The sequence below is a fragment of the Dasypus novemcinctus genome, chromosome 7 (genome assembly GCF_030445035.2).
Source record: "Dasypus novemcinctus isolate mDasNov1 chromosome 7, mDasNov1.1.hap2, whole genome shotgun sequence".
NCBI lineage: Eukaryota > Metazoa > Chordata > Mammalia > Cingulata > Dasypodidae > Dasypus > Dasypus novemcinctus.
In genome coordinates, this window is record NC_080679.1 from 91,481,221 (window position 1) to 91,496,841 (window position 15,621).

The window sequence follows — 15,621 nt, forward strand, 5'->3', positions numbered from 1 at the left end:
GTGCTTTGGGCAAAGATTAAATGATGATAAAGACAAAAAAAAAAAAAAAGAGACAAGGGAAAAAAACAAAACAAAACAAAAAGATTAAATGATGAACAGAAGCAGGCACATTCTGTGGAGAGTGTAGAATATAGATGGATAAATAAAAACGTTTTAAAGGGGGAGGCTAAAATGTCAGCTCTAGAACGAACCTTAGACATGGAGCTAGTATGTATCAGAATCTAGTTTCTGACTCAGAAGTTCTGAGGTGAGCCTGAAAATATGCATTTCATTAGGATTCCAGTTGGTGGTAAGAGTTTTTAAAATATATATATATATTGTAAATATTTTCTCCACTTGGTTTTTCTCACCCTTTAATTTGTCTGAATTTCCCCTAAAAATACTTTAGGGAAAAAGTTTGACATAGTCAAGCAAACCAATCCTTTTGTTTATGGCTTTGGTAGCTTTTATTTAGAAAATACTTCTCATCTTTATTTACCTTTATTTACTGAGTTATTTTTTAAAAATATTGAACTCTTTATTCCTTCTGTTAATATTTTCAGGAATGGTGTGAGGGGTGATACTAACAGAAGTTTTTACAATTGTCTCAACATCATTTAATGAATCATCTTTCCCTTCTGCAATGATTTTATAAGACCTCCTTTATCATATGGTTGGTCCAAAGTCCCACATTAGTTTACAGGTAACCTGCTGTGCTAGGGGTGGCTGGATTAATTTTCCATTTAGATGCAACAGGAGACATTTAGAAGACTCCCTTGTAACTCCCACAGTTCCTTGAATATGGCAGGTGGTTAATAAACTCTTTTATGAACTGTACAATTAATGAGTCATTGATATACCTGAGAAAGTTTAAGTTGAAGATAAACAAATGTTTGTCCTGAATGTTGTAATATCTCTACCTTTTGGAAAAAAAGGGTGTCAGACCTGGCAGGTTTTTGTGACTCTTTCAGCCTCTGATTTTCTCTTCCACCCCCTACTATTCTGATCTGGTCACATATATCTGTAGAACATAATATAGGGCCCTCAGTATTAGGACTAAATTTCAGACCTCAGGGCCTTTTAATTCATCATTCTCCAAGAATAATTATGAGGCGGCTGGTCCAGTATTTTACACACTTGAATAATGTATAGACACCTTTAAAAGAAAAAAATTTCTATGGACTCTCAATGAGGCCTTAAATTATTTTTATTAAAATGTCACTTGAATAACTCCATGTACTTATTGGTACATATTAAAAAAAAGGACAAAGGAATCATGGTTGCAAGGTAGACATTCATAGAATGTAGAATATACATGGTATTAATCTCTTTTAAAACCATTGCAATTGAAGTACAAGAATAAACTTCATGGATTTTATAGAGAACATGGAGACTCTAGAATATGTTTTCTGGTCCCATCTATTAAAACAGAAATGGGAGAATCGCTTTACAGTAATAAACTTCATCTAACCCTCAAAACATTTTCTAAGCAATTTTGATACCCATACATTCTTCAGTGCTAAATGTAAATGTGACCAATTAGTAAACTAGATCAAAACTGATCTCTATAATTCTTGTAATTATTACACAACCATGAAATCAAAACTAAATATGAGTGGGGAGCTGCTATGGCTCAAGTGGTTGAATGCCTCCTTCCCACATGGGAGGTCCTGGGTTCAATCCCTGGTCCCCAGTAGCTCAAAACAAAAAACAAATAAACAAACAAAAAAACCCTAAATATTTGAGAAGCAGATACTGTTCAAGTGGTTGAGTGCCTGCTTCCTACATAGGAGGTCATGGGTTCAATCCCTAATCCTGGTACCTCAAAAAAACAAAACAAAACCGTAAAACCACTGCTTCAAATTTACTTTATTAATTTAATGAGATGGATGACATTGTTTTGTGAAAAAAAAACCTGCTCAAATTGTGAACATGGTAATACTGCCTGTCAAAAGCAAGTTTTTTGTTTATTTTTTTGTTCCACAGGGCAATTTTAGTGAAGGGACAGTTAAACGTTATCAGAATTTGTTCATTCCTTCAAACATTAATCTTTTTTTGTTCTTCTTCAAGAAATCTTTAGAGATTGAACTGTAGCACATTAAACCACAAAGATTTTCATCAGTGCCATCAGTTCTTAACCATTCTACCAATATCCTAAAGAATTTGCTTCTGCAAGTTGATATGTATAACTAAGGTGAGTTTTGTTTTACAGGTTCTGTTCTGTTATTCCATTATGAAATGAGAACTCACTCAGGAACTAAAAAGAAATGGCTTCAAGATGAAAAAGAATCACTATATGTAGCAAATGAAATTTTAAGTGAAATACTTTTCAAAAATTACAATTTCTATCCCATACCCCTTACAATTTTGAGTGCAGAGTAGTGTTGTTAATGTTTCAAGATCTTAACTATAAGTAGTGAAGTTTTCTGCAAAATTTTATGTAATGAATTCCCCAAATTTTATAGGCAAATATGCAGCAGCCTTAGGTTGTTCAAGACTCTGTTCCTTAATAGTTTTTGAAAGCTGTTGACTTTTAGAAATGAACATGTTGATCTGGGCGTAAAGAAGGAGGATATGTAGAAAACAGAGGAGATGCCAATTCACAATGCAGCAGGCAATTAATTAACAAGAGTCACGCTCCTTGAAACATACAGTTGAGGAGATCTGAGGAAAACAGAACATTTATTTCTTCCAATGTACTTACTGGTGTGATTTTCCACCAGAGTTAAATCAATGGATTAGATCTTGGGTAAAGGCAGTGGTTAGCAAAAGGGGTGAGTTTTGCCCTTCAGGAGACATTTGACAATGTCTGGAAATATTTTTGGTTGTCCTATCAGTGGTGGTGGCAGCATATGTGCTATTAGCCTCTAGTGGGTAGAGGCCAAGGATGCTGCAAAACATCTTACAATGAACAGGAGAGCCCCTCACAACAAAGAATCAGGCAGCCCCAAATTTCAACACTGTGGAGATTGAGAAAACCTGCTTTAAGATGTCTAAGCTAGAGGGTGTATCATTCCTGTGGACCTTTTTGTTTTACATGTGCATGGACGTGTGCACATACACATAAACTATGCTACAAGGCCACAAATACCCAGTATCTTTCCAGAAGGTCTCCTGGAATACAAGTTAGTCATAGGAGTTGAGTTAGAGGGTTTTGCATTGAGCACTACTGAATAAACACACAATAAGACCATTACCGAAGGAACAGTTAAAAGCATAACAGTATTCATTAGATCATTTATTCTCTTACTCAGCAACCCTTTATTGAAAACCCACACGTGCCAGGCACTCTTCTAGGCATGGTCATACATAGTGAACACTCCTATACCTGGTCCCTGTCCTCACGGAGCTTACAATCTAGTGGGTACTTTAATGCAAGTTAACAAAAGGCCAATTTTTTTTTTAAGACTTATTTCTCTCCCCTCCCCCCTCACCCCGGTAGTCTGTGTTCTGTTCCATTTGCCACGTCTTCTTTGTCCGCTTCTGTTGCTGTCAGCAGCACGGGAATCTGTGTTTCCGCATGTTGCATCATCTCGCTGCGACTCTCCCAGCCAGCGGCGCCATTCCTGGGCGGCTCCCCCCGCCGGGCGAACTCCTTGCGCAGGGGGCTCCCCCGCGCTGGCGACACCCTCCGTGGCCGGGCACGCCCTGCCGCCATCAGCACCACGCATGGGCCAGCTGCACTCGGGTCAAGGAGGTTCGGGGTTCACCGGACCTCCCATGTGGCAGACGGAAGCCCTAACCACTGGGCCAAGTCCGCCGCCAAGAGGCCAATTTTTAAAATGAGGATGCTTTAGAAGTACAGGCTGGAGGAACACTTACACAGCAGTTTGAAAAGTTTTTACATGTACATAATCTCGTTTGAACCATACAACCCCTTCATGAGATGGGCTTTATTCTCTGCATTGAGAGGTTAAAAACATGCCCAAGGTCACACAGTTGTTGAGTGGCAGACAGTGTAGCCAAGTGACACTGATGTCCCTGTTCTCTTGTTCCAAAGAGTGGATTCATATAGGCTCTCTTGCCTTGATTTGACCTGAACTTTCCTCTCCTGTTCCCCAACAGTGATGTAGGTACAAACCTCTAGCCCATATGAAAAAAATGCCCCCATCCTTCTCCAGTGCTCTCGTTTATATAATCCTCAGAGACTATTTTCTAGTTGTTTTCTGTACGTATGCCTTTTGTTCCTAATTAGATCGTAAACTCCTGACCTGCAGGGACCAGATCTTCCATTTCCTTGGTAACCTTGTTCAGTACACCAGTCACCCAGTAAGTGACTGCTGCATGAATGAACCTGTAGAGATAAAATACTTTATGATATTCCCATTTATTGGTTTCATGCTTTTATTTTGCTTTGTGATAGGACTGTATCTTATAAGCTTCTAAAGGGCAGAGAAAATGGCCTGGCGCCTTCCTTACATTCGGCAGGCATCTTGCAAAATCTGATCTTTGCATGCCTTTTTGATGCTCCGGATAATATTAGCACACTGGGATGTTTTTGTGTATCTAAGGACCGAGGCTGTCAACCTCTCTGCGGCGGGGAATGGTTCTTCCCTGCCACTGTGAAAACTCCAATGGCGCATAGGACAGAGCTAGATTTCTGCAGAAGCCCTCCCCCCATGCATATTTTTATGACCAAGGAGCCCGACTGCGAAAATGGCAAGCTCTTGCATAACCCCAGACCTTGCGAGGAAATGAGTAAAGTGGTAGGGGATTTGAAGGTAGCTCAGTAATAGCCTGGAGGAGAATGCTGAGGCTTCTCTCTGAAAATCCAGCCTAAGTCTGACAATCAGAAGCCCAGCTGCGAGCCACCCGCAGTCCTGGGGCCTGGGAGGCAGCCCGCCAGCCTTCCCGCCGCGCGCGCCCCGGGAGCTGTCCAGACGGCCCCGCCTGCCCGCCCGCGCCTACCTGGGCACTCACCCGCGCCGCGGCCTCTCCTCCTCCCACCCCGGCCGCGGGGGCCTGGCTCGGGCCTGCCCCGCCGCCACCCCGCCTCGGAGGAGCCCCGCGGGTGGCGCACTCTCAGCCTCCTGGCGGCCAGCTGGCCAGACAGGGCGGGCGCGCCGCAGTCGGCGCGGCCAGCCTCGGCGGGGCTCGGCGGGACTCGGCGGGGCTCGCCAGGCTCGCCCCCGGCGGGGCGCCTGCAGGGGGCGCGGGGACGGCCCCGCCCCGCGCCTTCGCTCTCCCTCCCGGCTCTCTGGATCCGCGCCGGGAGGAAATGATGTGTTGCTGCCTGGTTAATCACAGCTCCAGACACTCATTGGCCGAGCGCTCCGCAGCCACTTCCTCCTCCTCCTCCCGCTCCGGCTCCTGCTCTTTGCAGCCGCCGCCGCCGCCGCCGCCGCAGCCTCCCCCTCCGCGCTGGGGGAACTTTTCTACTCTCTGTGACCGTCTCCTCCAACGCCTTCCCACCCTCCACCCCCAGGGCAAGCCTCTGCCCCGTTTGCCCGCCCCTCCCTCGCCTGTCTTCCCAGCCCGAGCCTCTGCGCCTCGGGAAGTTTATTCCGCCCGCCCTCCTCCCCTTCCTCCTCCTCCTCCTCCTCCTCTTCACCCCGCCTCCCCTCCCTCCGCCGTCTCTTTCCCCGGGGTGGCTGCCGCTGCTGCCTCTGTCGCTGCAAGCCTGCTCCTTGGCTAGCCGCGGCGGGCGGAGGGCTGGGAAGAGCCCCTAGCCCCACGCACCCCTCAGCTGCAGCTGCCGCTCGGGCTCCGGCCGCCCGCCCTTGGCCCCGCAGAGTTCCGGGCTCCCTCGCCGGCTGCACCGCCCCGCCCCGCGCGGACCTGCAGCGCCCGGCTGGCTGGTTCTCCGCCTTCCCCGGCTCAGCTCCCGGCCGCCGCGGGACCAGAGGTGAGGGGAGGTCGCCGGCCGCGCCGCCCGAAGCCGGGAGGACGGAGGGAGGAGCGAGCTGAATGGGAGAAGGGGCAGGGATTGGGGGTGGGAGGGTGGGCGTCTGCGGTGCCTCCCCCATTGCTTTCATTCCTTTCTCCCCCAAGCTTGACCAACTCTCGGTGGGGGAAGCCGCGACGGTGCCAAATTGCCTTGCTCTGGGCCTGAACTGCTGGGTGGGATACAGGAGAAGGCAGAAGCATGTAGTGGGGGTCCCTGATTTGCATGGGGATGTGCGTGTGCGCGTGCGTGCGTGTGTGTGAGTGTGTGTTCAACTCCTTTAGGGTGTGCGCCTCTGACTTGTAAATCGATCTCGGCTGTCTGGCCTCGGCGCTCACCTTCCAGCTGAGCTTGGAAGAGGGTAGAGATGGGTGAATCACCCCCACCCTCAAAATATCCGTCTTTTCCAAGAGGAATTTTCTGCAGGAGAGACAGCCAATAAACTCTGCTCAACTCCCACCCTCCCTCGGTTCTTCCTAGATGCAGTTTCAAAAAGCTTCAAAGCCAGGAATGTGGAATTCATCCTCCGATCCCCAGAAGGCAAATGTGGTTACAGATGTTGCACATTACTTTGCCAAGTTTAAAACCCTTCCTTCAACACTGTAACCAAAACAGTGAGGCTAGAACCTCGGGCGCACTGGGAGAGGTGTGTGTGCATCTGGGGTCACTGGCTTCAATTAACTTCCGCGGGGTTCTAGACCGACTCAGCTCATTCCAGTCTGTGCCAGATATACCTCCACCCCCGTCCTTTTCTTTTACCCCGGAGTTTTCTTTTACCCTTGCATGGGAGAGAAGCTGTGGAGAAAGCTACATTAGGGAAGAAAATAACTCCATTTACTAGAAGAAAAGTCTTCGTTAAAAAGTCATTAATTTGGCTTGGAGAGAGAGAGCAAAGTAATAAAATGAATTTGTTAATTTTACTGACTTTTCTTTTTTGAGAAGTGCGTGATATGTATTAGATGATGGGAGAAAGGGCTGGTCCCATAAATTTTTTTTTTTTTTTTAAGCGGCTCTTGAATTGAAAACATAATTGAGTGGTTTGGAAGAATCTCATCCCAGAGATTTAGGCTGCTTTGACAGCTTGAAGGAAGGCAGTGGCAAAAATAGACACCACCTCCCGTTTCCCCCAAAAAAATTCTTCCTGGAAAGGTGGTGGTAAGAAATTTTAGAGATGGGCTGATCCAAATGGCGGGCCTTAAATGGAAACATTATAGTATGTTCTGGCACTGGTCTCTGGAGGTGGGTTGTTGGCAGGGGGCCCAGCTTGGGGAGCCAGCAGACACTAGACTTGTGCTGACCTCAGACACTGTCTTTGCCTCAAGCTCTACAGTGGCGCAGACAGACAGCTTCGGTAGGAAATAAGGGCCTCGCCCATTTCATTGACTGGGACAAGGGTCAAGATGTTATCTTCGCCCTGGGTAGTGGATGGATTGTCAGTCTTGTCTTCTAAGACCAAATCACTTTCTTGTGACTCAATTATTTTTATTTTCTGTTCTAGTATTAAAAATAGAAGTCTTTTGAAGCTGCAGTATAGGTCTTAAGTTGATCTTATTGTGTGTTGGAAAAGAGTATTCTAGTATCACCCCTTATGCAAATACGCAAAGGAGGTGAATTGATGTTGAAATAAATTTTGGATAGATGTAAAAGATTAGGGACTGTGCCAGGTATAGACTAGGTCTTGCTTTCCTTTTCCAGCTCTGTTGGTGAGTTTCACTTGAAATGGAAAGAGTGGTGTTAAAACTTGATTGAGGTGGTAGTTTTATAACTTTAGCACTTTGGGTGAGAGGGATCATTTGAATCTAAGTTTCTTGCTAAGTCTTGAGTAATTTGAAAGAATATTAAGGAAGTAAAGAGTGAAGATGTATGCTGTGCAGTCAAGAATGTAATCAATTTCAGAAGTGGTGGGTTTAATTCGGTCAGCATTGTAATGGTTTTTGTTACCAAATTTTCTTGAGGTGTGCATGCCCGAAGCATAGCTAATAACGATTAAGCCAAAGAAGTAGAGGCTATACTACTCTTTTTACCTTGGATTGGACTGAATTAGTTCTGGGATGCTCATGATAGGCTTCTAGGTAATTCTCAGGGTGGTTTGGAGTAGTTCAGCCTTGGGGCCTCGGTGGGAGGGAAGTACAGAAGTAGATTTGAAAAATGATCCTGCTGTTGAAGGTCAAGCGATGGAGATGGAGTCAATGCTTGATACAGTACTTTGAGCAATGAAGAGCTGGGACTGGAAACTGTCGTGTGACTTGGTTGGCTGTTGGATCTCTGTATCTTTGATTTTTTTTTTTTTTAACGTGAAGAGATCTAATGCACAAGTTGTTAGGAATTTTAGAGAAATAAATTATCGTTGGTGGCAAACCCTTTGATATTTTTTGAGTGAATTTAATAACAGGATGATTTGGGGGTTCTGGGGATATGGCAGGCAGAGTGCTTAGCTCTTTACTGGTATTTTTTCATTACATTCTCACAACAACCCTATGTTTATGATTACTTTATCCGTTTCACAATAAGCGCTTGAGACTTGGCAAACTTAAGGTAGTTGCCCAAAGCTCTAAAGCTTCTCGGTGATAGAGTGGGGGATTTGGACTGAGGTCTGTGGGCCTCTGGAACCCATGTTTCCAGCCACTTTCACCAGTGTTTACCAAATTTCATTCGTTCATCTACTGTCTCCATGGGTTTTGCCATAGCTAAATCTCAGTCTATTAATTAATGTTTTTCTTTAAAGAAACAATTCGCTTTTTTAAAAAAACTTAAATACATCTTATAAGAGGAAACAGTATGTCTTTCATTTTTGGAAAGCCAATTCACTTGCCAGAAATAGGAGATAATAATAAAAATGCATTCATAATGGTACTGAAACCCGATTCAGGATAATGATTACCTGGTGTGTGTGTGCATGTGGGAGGGGGCCTGGGATAAGGGTAGAGGAGGTAGGTTAGGTGAGGGATTGGGTAATGGATTCATGGGTGTTTTTATTTTTAGGCTGTATAACCTACATTCATGATAAGATTTTAGTTTTGTGATAAAAAGATAAAGAAAATTATATACATAAACATTAACGTAATTGTTATTGGAGAGTAATTCACTGGAACACACTAACCGTAGACTCAGCTTGGTGCCTTTTATGAAGTAGGCTCACAGTAATTATTAGCTGATTGACAAGACTCCAGGTGGTGACTTTAAGCTGGTTATTGTCATTCCTGAATAAGATTTATTTTGTCCTATTTCCACCTTATTTCCAGAATTGTGGCTAAAATAGTAGCTGGGCTGCGGTGTGGTCTCCTGACTGCAGTTCGGGGATAGTGGGACTGGGCTGAAGCCAGCCTTAGCATCACCTCGTGTTATACATCCAGTAATGGGAGTGGGACAAAAGTTTAAATGCTTTCGTTTTTTAACCCGGTGGTAAATTGTGACCCTGCAGATTGGGAAGCCAGTATTTAAGGTAGAGAAGGTGCCTGGGTCACACGTCAGCAACATTAAACTGGTGAGGCTGAGAAATAAAGCCATCAGAGATTTTAATTGGAATCCACAGTCTCCTGTTTTATTTTCCCAAGCAAGTATTGGGCACTGTGGCTTTATTCCTGGAAATGAGGACTTCAAATTGGGTTTCCTGGTACAAAATACCTTCTTTGATCTCTTGGAGTAAAAATGGTGTTTTTTTTTTTTTTTTTTCTCCTGTGGCTAATCCAGCTCTCAGAACCAAAAACTGTAGAGTTAACGCTTTTGTAGCGATTGGCCATAGACTCCTTTGGTTTACCCTTCTAGTGTGAGAACCAGAAGTTCCAAACCAAGATTTGTCTGTTCCAAAAAGCATTCAAATTAAAGACTTTTTTTGAAAGCACTCCATCAAGTTGGTGTGGTTGGCATATCACGCGGCCTTTGGTTCAGGTGGGAGGAGGTAGTTTTGCTTGCTTTGGAGTTTTAAAGTTACACTTCCAAAATTAAGTAATGAGACCCAGCAGTTTCCTTTTCAGAGCTAAAACAAATACGCTCCTTGTCCCCTGTCCTCTGCCCCCAGTATCCAAACCTACTGTACCATTGAATATTCCTGTGCTCTTAGAGGCACTTCTGAAAACCTGAACTTGGTTAATGGCTCTTGTGTGATCTGTGAGAGCTTTGTTTTCCAGAGCCTCCCCTGGACAATTGTTTAATTTTTGGTTTTCAGTCTGACCAACATTCCACTTTGCCCATTAGTGTTGCTTCATTGTTTACTCTGGGTATTTGGCCTCTATATCTGCGACTGGGAAAATAAATTTTGTGGAGGCTCATGCAAGTAGGTGAAAGTTGTTTTTTGAGGGCTGAAGTGGGGGGTGAGCTGGTCAATTTTAGCCCAGGGGTCCTGACATTGGGTAGCTGCATCTCCAGTCATGAGGCCCAGCCTTGACTGTGCTGGTTCCATTGAGTGCCCTCCCCCCCCCCCCCTTTTGAGGTGACACAAATCCTTCAGGGCTCAGAGTAGTCTCATGGCAGGCAAGAATGCTTCCTGGATTTTGCCTTTTGACGTTCTTCTGGCATATTATCATACTCACTACTCATTCTAGGGCTCGATTGATCTCTTTGAGGGCAAAGACTTCAAGTTATTCATTCCTCCTTTTAGTGGTTCTGCACAATTCATTCTCCTTCACCCATGTAAACTTCATATTTTTTGCTCACTGGGCTGCTTGAGGGCAGGGACTGTGTCTTATTCATCTTTTGTGTGTCTATGACACCTAATACAATGTCCGTCCCAGACCACACAGTCAATAAATTGTTTTTTAATTGCTGAGAGAATGGATGGTCGCTTGTTAGGGGAGCAGACTAACCCTGACCTCTAGGGAATCAGGGAGCCAGTTTCAGAGATGATCCCAGACACAACGGTCCTTAAAGATAAATTTGGGAACCAGGGATGAGAAGGATACTAGGTAGAAGAACTGTTTTTGATACTCCTTTTTATGCTTCATGTTGTAACTAGTACTTACTTCAACAAACATTGTGTTCTTTTGGTATTTGCTTCATTTTGTGTTTTTGTAATACGGATGACTTGCCTCCTTTTGGGGAAGAATATCCTATTAACTTTTTATATCCATCAGAGCAGGAATACTGTTTTAACCTGTCCATGGGCAGGGACTCAAAACCCTCAGTGAATTGCCTACTTTACACTGACTTTCTCCTGTTGTCTGTGTTCCCAGGGGGTTGGCAAAGCACAAGGTGGTGGGTGGCGTTCTTGTGCGAGGTAGAAATGTGGATGACCTCTTTGGAAAAGGATGGAATCCAAAGTAGATTGCTCCATTTTTTGTGTCTTTCTTAGCCAAGTACGGAAGAATTATCAATCGAACCTGAAAAAATAATAATGAGTTTCGCGAGAAAGATGTACAGTAAGAAGAACCCGAGAAAAAGCATTCTGGAGTAGTGTGGGTAGGTGGAGGAGAACATTTGGAAAGCCTAGTGAAAGGACTTAAAGCTTGAGGGTTATTGAATTGGGTCCTTTCCTGAGGATGTTTTATACCAAATTTTGCATTTAGTGTGGCTTTTGACCGCTAGTGCTACATACCTGGTGAAAAGATAATGGGCTTAACTCCTCTCTTTCAGTGGTAGGTTAGTGCTTATAGTCAGATGCCTGCAAGGAAGCTGAGGCTTTGGGCTTGTAACTCTTGCCCTGATGTTAGAGCCTTACACAACATAGAAAGACTGTGGAGGAACAATCAGTAGGAAGAAAAAGGTAGATGATTACCTAGAGTCACCCTTTATCTACCTTTTTGGGAATAAGGAAAATGGTAAAGGACAAGCATGCCAAATGTTATTTTTCATATGCATTTTTGAACTTGAAGACCTGAACTGTTGTAAAAAAAACAGGTGGCAAGAGCAAATATTATTTTACTTGATGAGTATGGCCTAGGAACAAAAATGGAAAATCTCAGTCCTCAGAGATTACTACATATAAACATCAAACATTCAACTTCAGTATTTTTAAAACATTTTTTACTTCCAGTACATACACACATACACGTTTTAAAAATACAGCTGACTTACAAGTTTTACAGAACAGTACTATAATGCTCCCTAATTTCCATTCAGTTCTCATTAAAAAAAAAATTCTGGTCTCTATGTACTAAATTGATTTCACAACCTGCTAATGGGTCCTAACCAGCAATTTGAAAAAACTATTCTAGGTATTGTGGAAATTAGCTTTCATTTGCTTATTGAACATTTGCTAATTGGAATTAGCAATGGAACCTTCCCCCATTCTACCCAGTTCTTTTCTCTGTATAGGGAGGGTCTTTGCTTGTTTCTCCAAATCAGATTAAAGTAACTAATACATGCTTTGGACCAGCTTCAAGAGTGCATCATCATCAACTTGATCCCAATCAGCATCACAGGTAGGGCTAATTAATTTAAACTGGAGGTAGGAGACATTTAACTCCCTGTTTATTTAGATTGTATTTGAATGGGATGGTGACTCTCAGTCATAAGGGAAGGCAGGAGTAGTTACCGAGGTCCTGTGGCAGAAGAATGGGGGGAGACAGGGAAGAAACACAAAGGGAGGTGGATTGTGTCGCTTTTGCACTCAAAGATGTAAGATCTTAGTCAGAGGCAGCAGCCATCCTTGACATTGTCTTTCTCACGAAAACCTTCCTGCCTTCGAGGAAGTAGTTGTTTTGGCTGCCCTTTGAAAGAGGTACCATTTTGATGCTATCATTTTGAGAGGTATCTCTTTGTGTGCAAGTTGTAGAATAAGGCAACATTCCAAAAAGAAGAAAGGGACAAGTAAATATGAGGTAATTGTCTTTCATTTAAGAGCCAAGTTGTACAAAACATGATTGCACATGCTTTTAATCACTCAGGTCAGGATCAGTATCCAGAGATGTAGCATCTCGGAGAGGCCTGCAGCCCCTGCAGATTCAGGTCTCCTGTTATGCACTCATTCCAGGGGCAAAGTTACTGAGTAGAATGGCCAACACTGATGAGACGGTTATATTGCACACCTCCTCACCTAATTTTTTTTTTTTTTTTTTGCCAACTCTATATGGTAAAAACGTTTTGTGAAATGACCTGGCTGAATAGAGTACATTAAAGTCAGTGTCACAGGAGAAAACGTTGAGATTTCAAGCCTGATTTTGCTTTACTTTGACACCTAGGCTGAAGGTTTCAGTTGGACATAACTCCATTATAACCACAGTAAGGTAATACGTATAAAGCAGGCCCGGATCTGGCCCCTTACTTGCATTATCCCTTTTAATCTTTATACCCACTCTATAGGTACCTACTCTCATTGTTCCCACCTTACAGAGGAGAAACTAAGGCTCAGCCAGGAGGTGGAACACGTCCAAAGTCACACACCTGAACAGGAACCCAGGCAGTTAATTCCCATGTCATCACGCTCTATAGCAGAGCTGAAAAACTGGTGGCTCCCGGGCTCAGAGTTGTGTTCTGTTTGACACTGTATTTAAAATATTTTTGAAATGATCTCCAACAATTAAAAAGGGGAGTGAGCTGCTTTTGCATGATTGAAAGCTCTGGCAGTACGGAGGCCCCTGTTCCTGCTTGACAGGAACTCGCCAAAGCTTCTTGGGATTGTGTCATCCCCGGGGACTTGTGTGATGTGTTTGCTACTGCCCCAGCTCATCCTGCTTTCTTCCAGATACTGAGTCCTGGCATCAGTTGCTTTTTGTTGTTTATTCTTGTGTTGGTGTTTGTTTTTTCTTCCTTGTTTGTTTTTCACTCCCAACCTGCCTCACTCCTATATGCCAACCCCTGGATCTGCCTGTGAGTTTGAGACTTCTATGAAAACAGCCTTCCCTTGGCCACCAAGAGAGGAAGAAGTGTGATCCAAACTCTGTAGTACGATGATTAGTGGAGTATTGGGGCGGGGGGGGGGGGGGGGGGGGGTGACCAGCAGTTAGGAGCAAATGAGTAGAGGGAATTGGTGTTTTGGCTTTGATGGGTGGGGGTGGGGGTGGGGCAAATGTCTGACATTTGGAACTTGGATGACTGGGAGAATGGTGCTGATTTTAAAAGAAAACAGAAGGTCAGCAAGGGGAACTGGTTTAGGACGGGGTGGGTTATTGGGGTTGAGGTTCTGTTTCCTTAGAAGAAGATGATGGTGCCTGGGGAGAGACCCCTTCGGGAAATAGGAATCAGAGAGCTGAGGTCAGAAAGAATAGGAACCTGCTTACAAACAGTTCAAAGTCTGTTATTGACATATTTGGGGTAAGTACTCTATCTTGCAAATAAATCAAATGCTTATCCTAATAAAGAAGTAAAATAACAGTTCTTCAACTTTTGAACTTGGGAACTGATAAACATCTGCTCATAGAATTAAAGGCAGATGCACTCTTTGATGGGTGACACCTGTAATGTTTGTTTCCTCCTATTTAGGTGAAACAATTCTAACAATGAAATTTGTATGATAAGCCTTGAGAAAAGAGGCTGTTATATCCCTGAGGTGGGGGGAAAAATGCCAGAGCAGAGACTCTCCTTGAGATTTATTCTTGCCTTTACCTTGTTTAGAATGGAATGTCCTTTTCAAATTCAAAATGAAAGTTTTTTCCCCCTTGTCTTATCTTGGCAGTTTGTTTAGGATTCCTTCCAACTCATTGTTTCTTAATCACCTAGTCCATCTCAACTCCTCTCCCTCTACTTAGTTCCCTTTTGATCCCTAAAGGTCTATTGTTCCAGGACATTCTAAACTTAGGAGAGGTAGATTTTTCTCTACGGTGGGTGCTGTGCATGGAAGTCTTCCAGAAGGGCATTTCTTTTTGTTTTCATAGAGGTTTTGTCCCAGACGTTTCAGTCTCCCTTTGGGGCCATAAAACTCTTACTTAAAGAAAAAAAATGGATGTTTTTTATTTTTAAGTCATGGGTTGCTTAATTTTATTAAATGTGCACATTAATAAGTGTTCCTATAAATTTTCCTTAGAATTCAGATAATTTTAACTATGAATTTTTATTTGTTTTTGAAAGGAATACATGTGCATAATACAAAATTTGAATTATGAGAAGGATATATGATGCAAAGTAACTTTTACCAATCAGCCCTCTATTTTTGGTTACTGAAGACAAGCTATCATTAAAATTGTCTTGGGTAGTGGATGTGGCCAAGGGATTGAGCTCCTGCCTACCACATGGTGGTTCCCTGGTTTGGTTCCCAGTGCTTCCTAAAGAAGACAGCAAGCAGGCACAGTGAGCTGATGCAACAAGATGACACAACAAGAGACACAAGAAGAAAAACCCAGTGAGAGCCACAGCAAAGCCGAGAATGGAGGTGGCGCAACAGTTTGGTTCCTGGTGCCTCCTAAAGAAACAAGGAAGACTAACAGACACAGCAGGTGCAAACAACAAAGGGATGGGGAGAAATAAACAAGTAAAAGAAATCTTTTAAAAAACAAAAACAAAAAGCACACAAGGAGAGCCTCAAAAAAGGAGGGAGTAGATGTGGCTCAAGCAGTTGAGTGCCTTCTTCCCACACGGGAGGTCCTGGGTTCGCCTTTAAAAACAAAAACAAAAACACAAACAACAAGCAGAACAAACAAGAAGGCCAGCTTAGGGTTGCTGATGTTGCTCTGTGGTTGAGCTGAGTACCAGCTTCCCACTCATGAAGTCCGGAGTTCAAATCCCTGCCCTGGTACTTAAACAACAACAAAAAATTTAAAAAACAAACAAACTGTATCCTTCTAGTGATAGTCTTCGTGTTGACAGATATATACGTATATGTGTATGCGTGTATATTGTTCCGTGTTGTACACATTTCAGTTCTGTACCTGGCTTTTTTCACTTAATGT

At 43.5% G+C, this 15,621-nt stretch overlaps 1 protein-coding gene and 1 long non-coding RNA gene across 3 annotated transcripts in view; one reads left to right on the plus strand and one right to left on the minus strand.

Moving 5' to 3' along the window:
* Nucleotides 1-1,168: 1,168 nt before the first annotated feature.
* Nucleotides 1,169-5,068, minus strand: LOC111759372 (uncharacterized). Of its 2 annotated transcripts, none has more exons than XR_011649274.1 (2): nucleotides 4,900-5,068; nucleotides 1,169-4,273 (listed from the first exon to the last, which is right to left on the minus strand). It is a non-coding gene; the product is annotated as an uncharacterized lncRNA (long non-coding RNA). The 2 variants fall into 2 exon arrangements; XR_002793377.3 differs by having other exon boundaries at nucleotides 4,888-5,011.
* A 10-nt stretch (nucleotides 5,069-5,078) lies between these two features.
* The window catches only part of ACVR1 (activin A receptor type 1), a 143,190-nt gene continuing 132,647 nt past the window's right edge, over nucleotides 5,079-15,621 (plus strand). The window contains exon 1 of the mRNA XM_004449134.4: nucleotides 5,079-5,824. The gene's annotated coding sequence lies outside the window, so the exon portion shown is untranslated. The remainder of the gene's footprint in view (nucleotides 5,825-15,621) is intronic.